The 9,736-nt window shown below is 35.0% G+C and overlaps 1 protein-coding gene across 8 annotated transcripts in view; it reads right to left on the reverse strand.

Annotated features, from left to right (window-relative positions):
• Positions 1-9,736, reverse strand: part of LOC143223043 (uncharacterized) — a 409,689-nt gene that overhangs the window by 90,270 nt on the left and 309,683 nt on the right. The gene's annotated exons all lie outside the window — the stretch shown is intronic.

The raw sequence follows: 9,736 nt of genomic DNA on the forward strand, positions 1-9,736 counted from the left end.
ATTCAAATTAAAATAAATGGAATTACCAACATGAATTATTCGTTGGTTATCCGACTTTCTTCACAACAGAAAATGTAGAGGGCACCTACTTAAGAGTATTTTATTTCAGAGGCGAATGTTCGTCAGGGAGGAGTTGTTAGTTCTATTCTGTACGTCACGTATGCAAGCTGCCATGAAACGATATTAAATGCAGTTCAACTTCACAGTTTGCTGAAAATGTGGCCACCCGGAAGAGCTCAAACATACCATCAGTGGTATCAAACAATTTACAACCAGTTTTTAACTCAAATAGTTGATAATTGTCAGAAATATAGAATTAAAATAAATATTAATCGCAAAATCACAACAAGGTAGACTCTCTTAAATTATACCTGAGCGTAGCTTTTCTTGACACCACGCCCTTAGTAACAATTTTAGGCCTAATGTATGATTCAAAATTAACTTGGGAAAAGATATATTCGAAATTATGAATAAAGTGTGGGAAAAACACAGAAGTGTCCACAGTGAGCATTATTAAAATTTATAAACAATATATCATGCCAGTAACAGAATATGCATACCCAGCATGTTTAAATGTAGCAAGAACAAATCTTAAGAAATTGCATATAACACAGAATTCAATACTCACTGCAGCCTTCACACAGCTAAAATAACCACAAGCTTAACATTTCTCCACAATTATACAAACCCGACTCCACAAAAAGACTGATTGATAGACTGCTCGCTCTGCTACTTTAATAAAGATTTATGCAAAAATGATCTGTTAACAGAAATAGATCGCTGTATCTAACATGATGTTGATAGGACTAAGTGCTCCTCACCATTAAATTTCTACGTTAGAAACAAGACTACTTGCATTAGACATTAAAATTATTTTACTAAGAGTTATATATCGTCTTGGTATTTAAAAAGTGTTTTTTATGTATAAATATGCAGTGGCGAATTCTTCTTGTGAACAAATGTAATTTGATTTCGAGACTGTTTGTAATCTTACACAACCAAATGAAGTGAAATACTGCTGTACGAATTGTTTGCAAGTGTTTGTGACCAAATAAGGTGAATAATGTAAAATTCGTTAAATGCTACTAATATTGTATTCAAGAAAACGCGAAGTTGAATCCCTGTTTTGTGTCAGAATATTATCAGTAGCATTTGACAGTTCTTAAACCACTAATTCAGAAGGGAGAAAGAGGCCAAAAACATATATGACTTATCCAGGTCCTCAATAACTTGAAACCTGATGTCAAACGTGAGATGTTAATTTTATTATGGAAGAGCGTACCATACTGTGAATTTTACGGTTTACGGTTCGAGTTTCGCTCCCGCAAAAAAACATCATCAAAAATACACGTGTTCCCCAATTTTTGAACCATTGTTATGTTTCAAAATTGACGGGTAAGCGCAACGATTTGATTAGTTTCTTTGTTTGTCTAATTGCGAAGCTACATAATGGATCATCTGCGCACTGTATACCTTGAAGAATCGAGCTCTAAGTTTTAGCATTGCAAGCCCACAAATTTACTGCTGGTCCACGAGAGTGTTATTCCGTTAGACCAAGAGTTAGCGGTGGGTATTGTTGACAAGCTGCCTTCCTTCCATTCCATTAGTTCAAAACTAGCAGATAGTCCTTGTATTGGCTCTGCACGAATATCCGAAACAAAGCAAACCATACTACTGTACTAAATGTGAGTGAAATACGTAAACTATAAAGTGTAGCAAGATCTGCTGGCGTCGCTACGATCGTATTATTATTACATTTTCAAGCAGGATAATATGATACGTATGCACATTGTCTGTTTGTTTGTTTGTTTTGGAATTTCGCACAAAGCTACTCGAGGGCTATCTGTGCTAGCCGTCCCTAATTTAGCAGTGTAAGACTAGAGGGAAGGCAGCTGGTCGTCACCACCCACCGCCAACTCTTGGGCTACTCTTTTACCAACGAAAAGTGGGATTGACCGTCACATTATAACGCCCCCACGGCTGGGAAAGCGAGCATGTTTTGGCGCGACTCGGGCGCGAACCCGCGACCCTCAGATTACGAAGCACATGCCTAGAAACTCGGTTTCTAGCAGGGTGCCACTGGGTAGTAAGGGTAAAAGTTGTAAAAAATATCAAGTAAAACATGGAAATGATCAGTATGAGCAGATAGAAAGAAACAGAATTAAATAATAAATAAACACAGAAAAAAGCAGGTGTTATTAGGAAAATATATAGTTAGCAAGGAAAGAGACAGGCACACAACAGGCCGATTAAGAGAAAAAAGATAAAAAAAAATAATATGATAAAAGTGATACACTCAGAAAGACAGAAACTGATATACATACATAGAGAGAAAGTGAAATATCGTTATAACAGACGAATTAAAGTAGATTTCGATTATAGATAGACGAGGAAACGATGAATACAGCACGAATAAATTGTAAGATAAAGAGGCTAGAGGCAGGTGGAAATAAAAATATACAGGTTACAAACAGATGTAAAAATAATTTCAAAGGCAGACCAAGGTACGAAGACAGAACAAACATGAAGGTAAAGCGATAAAATAAATATAAACCAAGAAAAAATATAAATACGATTAAGTGAAAACAAATGGGGTTAGGTTACAAGCAGACGGATAGAGAGACTATATGTACCGTAAAATATAAAGACAGGTTATGTTTGGAAGAAAAGATAGAGAAATTGACTAAAGGCAGAAAGGGAGAATGACTGGATGGACAGATGGCTATTTAATTATACTCTTTGCAAAAACGTTGATGAATGCGTGAGCCAGGATTCAGTAAGGCTTATGCATATTTCTCTGCTAACATGGATCAATGGCCTCTCTTTCCTCTTGATCTCCTTCATTATCAATTTCATTAACGACGATCGAAGAACAGCAAACAAACTATAGCGCTCTGCACAAGTTAACCAATAACTGCTTCATATACTGATCTTCTCTGTAGGTTAATTTTGGGCAAATGAGATAAAAACAAAACAAAAACGCCGGCTATGAGAAAAGAAATTAGCATATTAATATATCCCGCACAGCTGACATATACGTTAAGTTTTCAACATCTATATAAAAACACCGACTTTTGGTTTTTCGTTCCACATGTAATTTAATTTAATTTTAGCAAACAACTTATGCTCTTATGTGAAAAATTATTTAAATATTCAGCATATATTACACGATCTCAAGCTAACCAAAAAACTATTTAGTGTAAGTTAATATTTGCTCTACAAGATAAGTTTAAAACAAAACTCCATTAATTACATAAACCACTGTAAGCGAGAGACGACTGAAGGAGTAAAATCAAACTCCACTCACAAGTAATGTAAAATAAAATATTTTATTAAGGTAGCAAAACTCGTGCAATCGATGTCTTGTATTATACATCGCTATATATACTGATAGTTACCTACCTAATTAACGATTTGCTCTAATTCTATTTTATAGGTAAACAAAAATTTAATACATCCGAAAGAATTCTACAAGTTTTTTTTTTACGTAATTACACAATTTGAGACAAGGATTTTGAGTTTAGTCACAAGGAGGTTAAACACCATCGAGAATATACTGCTTAAGGAAGATGAATCTAAATAATTCAGTGGCTTATATTCAAACAGACCTCCATCAGTGTCTTTCATCTTAGGACCATCAAACAAAGTAAACTAGTCACCACGTTTTCAGTAAAAGTGCCTTTAATATTTAACCAATATTTCTCTGCCATATGAAATAACTAAACATAATGAGATTATATTTACCAAGTGGAAACTCAAGACGGTAATTGTACAGGGGAGAAAAAATAAAAGTAAAATGTTAGCTGCATACAAAGTTTCATAATAACCTATTAGCATCACAAAGTTCGAAGGCTTATCTCAAGCGACTTACCACTAGTCAGAGCATTATAAACTGATGTTATCAGTTTTACCAGGTAAAGCGAATCAAATCATTATATGCGATTGTGTGTTTCTTCTTTCTTGTTTTGTAACCAGGTGTTGTGTGCATTATATGTTTGTTCAACTCGTACAGACCGTTGATGCGTAAATCTACAGATTCAGTCGAGTTTTATAAACATGTAAACAACCTGTTTTCCTATAAGATATTCTACAACTTAACATCGAGAATTTGGTTTGTATTGAATTTCGCGCAAAACTACACGAGTACTATCTGCGCTAGTCGTCCCTAATTTAGCAGTGTAAGACTAGATGGAAGTCAACTGTTGAGCTACTCTTTTATCAACGAATAGTGGGATTGATCGTAAAATTATAATGCCCCCACGGTTGAAAGGGCGACCACGTTTGGTGTGACGGCGATTAAAACCCGCGACCCTTAGATTACGAGTCGAGTATCTTAACCACCTGGCCATGCCGAGCCTAACACCGAGGAAGACGCTAGGTTGTGTCTAAACATATGCCAGGTTTCGAGTATTGGTTTTAGCTTACAATTCTAAGCTTTATTTGTGTGATGCTTAAATAAAATCTTTAATGTTATTTACGTCTACTTTCAACCGTTCGCTAGATATTAACATGCAACAATTCGCGTTTTTTTTATACATATTTTGCTTATCTCTTCCATATTACTTCATTAGTTGTCTGGACTGCAACAGTTAAACTGAGTTGACAGTCAGTATGATTAAAATGCTAAGTAAATCTGTTAGCGTTCTAAAAGGTATACCATGGTAATAGGAAAGTTGTGTCCACTTGAGAAAGTACTGCTTGATTTATGTGTCAAAAATACAAAGTCAGAGCAATACATTCGAGAGTGTTTTGAAAGCCTTGTGAACATTTATTCTCGCTTTTCTTTCCTCTGTAATCAAATTACAAGTTACTAGAATATAATGTTAATATTGAGGACAGCTATGTTCACAACAAGTGAGTACAAATGCTGAGGTGACGAGCTATTCAAATGTCCAAGCTACATAATTAAAACATCAATATAACAACATTGTTAATGTACGTGAATTAGTGTTCAAATTGAATGTGAGATATGTAATGCTTCACACGTTTCGGTAATTAAACGGAGAAAAAAACACATTTGCTTCCTTTCCCCCAACCCCTTCCTCGGGCCATATATAGCAACAAAAAGAACCACACTATTTCGTGTGTACGTGTGTTCACGAAACTTTAGGGATTATTTCTAACAACTGTAAAATCTTTATTGAACACTAGAAATTTTATAATTGTCACAATGCAATCTTTATGGTCATAGCGTGGTTTAGGACATTATAAAATAGAAGTAAAGGAGATAAATAAGAAGAGTTCCAACTTATCTGCACATTTTGTAAACATTTGTTGAATGCACATTAATTATTTTAACGATGCCTGAAGCTGTAGGTTTCTAGCTGGTCATAATTACTGACTTTGCTGGACTACAGTGCGTTTTATTTCAGCTAGTGGATGGTTCACTGGTTAAACAAATGATGTGTTAGTACCTAACAACCATGCAAGGTAACAACTGTCTTAAACGATCCCACGAAAAGCAACCACAAAAGAAACAAGTAGTATCGCCACGGAAGAATACAGATACTGTGCATAAGTAGACATATAAGCACCACATTCTTTGTTTATTGTTAAGCCCGAAACAAGACAATAGGATATATGTGCACTACCCACTACGGGTATCAAAACCTGATTTTGAGTTTTATAAGTCCTCAGACTTAACGCTAGGTTATCAAATCAGAACTAATTCATACAGTGCAGTGTTGATACTGTTATGTTATTCAATTAATATTCCTGTATAATATCTGAACTATTAACGCTAAGACAAAAGTTTATTTATCAGATTATTTTCATGGTAACCGTTCTCAGTGGGTTGGTGGTAAGTTTATAGACTTATAAAGTTAAAAACTGGGGTTATATTCTACCTTCAGTGATCAGAGCGTAGATAGTCTATTGTGTAGCTTCTTGTTAGTATAACAAAGAGAACCACAGTTTTATTCTGTCCAGATGGTTATCGCCAGATGCTGTTTTCATAGAATTTTGCTACAGGTCATTTTTTACAAATGTTCAGTAATATTATTATAGACTTAATGACCAGCATCTATCTAAGACACTACTAGTTTGTTAGCTTTTTTTATTGTTCAAAATGTTTTCAATACATTCAATTCATCCTTAGGTTTTTTTTATTTCTTTGTGTTTAAGCACAAAGCTGCGCGATGGGCTACCTGTGCTTTACCCATCTCAAGTATTCAAATCCAATGTTTAGTATTATTAGCCATAATGCTTTTCACTGAATCACCGTTGAAGGCCCTAAAAATTGGTATTCAGCGCTTTACTAATGCGAATAAAGGGGAAAAAGAAGAAATAACAGAATTACAGTTTAAGATTACCACAGTGGTTCAACTGTAAGTTTAATGGTTTATAAAACTAAAATTCGAAGCTCAATCCATTCAATGGAACACTATATGTATACCAGGCGTGGCCTGGTGGTTAAGGCATTCGATCCGTAATCTGAGTTTATATGGTGGCGTATTAACAAAAATTCTAGGGTCGCGGGATCGAATCCCCGCCACACCAATCATGCTCGCCCTTTCAGCCGTGGGGGCGTTATAATGTGACGGTCAATCCCACTATTCGTTGGTAAAATAGTTGCCCAACAGTTGGCGGTGAGTGGTGATGACTAATTGTCTTGCCTCTAATTTTACGCTGCTAAATTAGGGACGGCTAGCGCATATAGCCCTCTTGTAGCTTTGCACGAAATTCAAACGAAACCAATCTACGTCATACATAGAAGGTTGTGCAGCTTTGTGCTTAACAAAAACAAAAATTTAATAGCAATTAATGTAATTTAATCTGATAAAGATTGACTTCATATTACCAATTATCAAACCTTCAACAATCTAAACCTGTACTTCATTTCTCTCTATATTAAGTACAATTGAAAAATAGTCTACTTCTTAGTGGTAATATACTACATTAATCGATAATGTGTTTTTTAAAGTAAATCGTTGGGATTATTGTTGGTTTGTGTTGCGCACAGCTATTTGCGTTTTGAGCCTCGTACTCGAGTATTGTAATTTCGTAACTTACCGCTGACCCGCAAGGGGGTCCAAATTCAAAAGATGTGATGTCAAAAATTAATAAAACTTGGCATTGCATTGCTAATGTAAACAAAGCCTCTGATCGATTAGGTGTAAATATTTAAACATTGTTTTCATCAAAAATATTGAAAAAAACACATCTTCAGCTTGTAAGAAAATCGTTCTTATCGAATGTGAAATTGAAGATACAATCGAAGCTCATTTAGAGTCAAGATGTTAAGAGGAAAGTAGACCACTGACCTTCGAAGAGGAATGATTATTGGTGGTACAAGAGTCAGAGATATTTCGACACGTCTACTCATATCCAAGACAATTGGTGTGTAGTGTGCTGAATACATAAATAGAAGGTTATTGGATGTTTTAATAGATATTAATGACCATTCTACCTACAATTATTTCTTTGTCTATACGAACTTTGAAGTGCCTTAAAAACCGTAATTGAAATGAATAAGAATGGAAAACACAGTTAGAGGGACGAACGTTGGCACTTCTTGTTGTCAGATAGATGGATCAGGACTAGCGGAAAATGTGTCAGCTGTAGCTGCGTCGCGTGAAGAATGGGGTAGAGGTTTTTAATTTGTTTTTTTTTTTGTTTCAATTTGAGTTAAGGGTAATAATTAAGTAAGTCGTCAATGATGTGATGTAATGTGACTTTCTTGACAATACTGGGGTGATTAACGCCAAAAACAAGCTTAATTGTTGTTAAAAGAGGCCCCGTGTTAAAGAACGAACGATGTCTCCTCTTCTCGAGGTGTATTGTCTCAATACTTTTGGTAATACTGTAAATACTCCCTTAAGTATGTGTTCTATACACATAAGCATAAAATAATATATATGTTTTTCTGTACATTACTTCCGTTCTGCTATTTAAAGCATTCATGTAGTAATACTCTAGTATTACCAGTGGCTTATTGTTTATTCGTTAACACGGCTTATAAAACCATAGTTATTTTAAATTCACCTAAGCCTATGAGACTATGAGAACTAACACACTGAATAATGTTTTTGCTAATCACATAATTACATGACCAAAACAACATTGAATTATCGAAGAAGACAATCTTTTAAAATTCCCGTGGAAATTCAGCACTTTTAACATATATTTGTCTTTATTTCTCGATATGTTTTATCTTCAATCGATTAACATACGTGTATCGTGCTTCTTAAAAATAACGTAAAATATTATGATATATAACTGGGTGTTTATTTGCCTGTGTCAGAGAAAAGCCATATTGGGTTATCTGCTATGTCCGGCAGGGAATCGAATTTCTAATTTTATCGTTGTGAATTCATAAAAGAGAGTTAGCAAAATGTTAGTTAAATTTTTGTTAACCTGAAGATGAACTAAGAAGGTGGAAACATTGTTCTGTACTTCATTTTAATTAAAGTTTTAATACCTGTACCAGTCGTATTTAGAATGCATTAACATTACAACTGAATTACATTTGTTATGCAGGAAAATGCATTTTGTTCCACTCTTTGAGGTATTTAAAACATTTGCAGCAATGCTGACACCTGACGGATGTCATCTCAGAATGTAAAATGTCTCATCTGACCAGAACTGCACAATTAAAGAATTAAAAAGAGAGAAAATTGTCAATACGTTGTTTATTTATATAAATGATTTTTTTCTTAACAATCAATCATTTAGATTTTTTTAAACATAGAATAAATTTAAGAACCAGGTGGAACTGTAATGATCAACAAGTAACAACCGGACAGATGGAGATACTTTAGATAGATCTCGTATTGTGATCTCCAAGTAACACCCGTACAGATTTCGGTACTTCAGCATATATTGAGTTCGGTAAAAAATCGCGTAAGACTAGAGTGAATCTTCTAAGCAAGAAACGCACTGCTACGTGTGGTTAGTTTGTTTGTTTTAGAACAAAGTCACATTGGATTATCTGCTATCTCCACTGCGGAGAATCAAATCCCATAAATTAGCGTTATAAGTTCATAGACTTACCGCTGTCCCTGTGGGAGACGAGGATAAAGTGACTTCTAGTCTTATATTAACGTTGGTATTCTTATAACTCAGTACCTTAAGAACAACCCAGCTTCCTAAAACTTGCAAATGCAGATCTAAAATTATCTCGGTATGTTGTTTGTCAACTATACAAACATTTTAAAATATTCTAGTAACCGTGGAACCTTTTAATCTTTTATAACCAGAATACATAAACAGTTTGAAAAAACACAGTAACAAGTAATTTAAAGAAACATAATTACACTCGAAACTGTAGTATATATACGTTGAACGACAAATTGTTTGTTTCTTTATGCCAAGTTAAGCATAAAGCTACATAAAGGGCTATCTGTGCTCTGCCTACCACGAGTATCGAAAAGCTAATCGTTAGTATTCTACAGTCTTCCTGTCTAATACAATGTTTCCATAATGTGTTTAATTATTATTTGTTTGTTTGTGTTTTGAATTTAGCGCAAAACTACACGAGATCTAACTGCGTTGACCGTCCCTAATTTAGCAAAGTAAGACTAGAGGGACGACAGCTAGTCATCACCGCCCACCACCAACTCTTGGGCTACTCTTTTACTAACGAATAGTGGGATTGGTCGTTACATTATAACGTCCCCACGATTGAAAGGGTGAGCATGTTTGGTATGACGGGGATTCGAACCTGCGACCCTCATATTGCGAGTCGAGCGCCCTAATCACCTACCTGGCCATACCGGGCCCTATAGGTTTAATAAAC

Source organism: Tachypleus tridentatus, chromosome 8 (genome assembly GCF_004210375.1).
Source record: "Tachypleus tridentatus isolate NWPU-2018 chromosome 8, ASM421037v1, whole genome shotgun sequence".
NCBI lineage: Eukaryota > Metazoa > Arthropoda > Merostomata > Xiphosura > Limulidae > Tachypleus > Tachypleus tridentatus.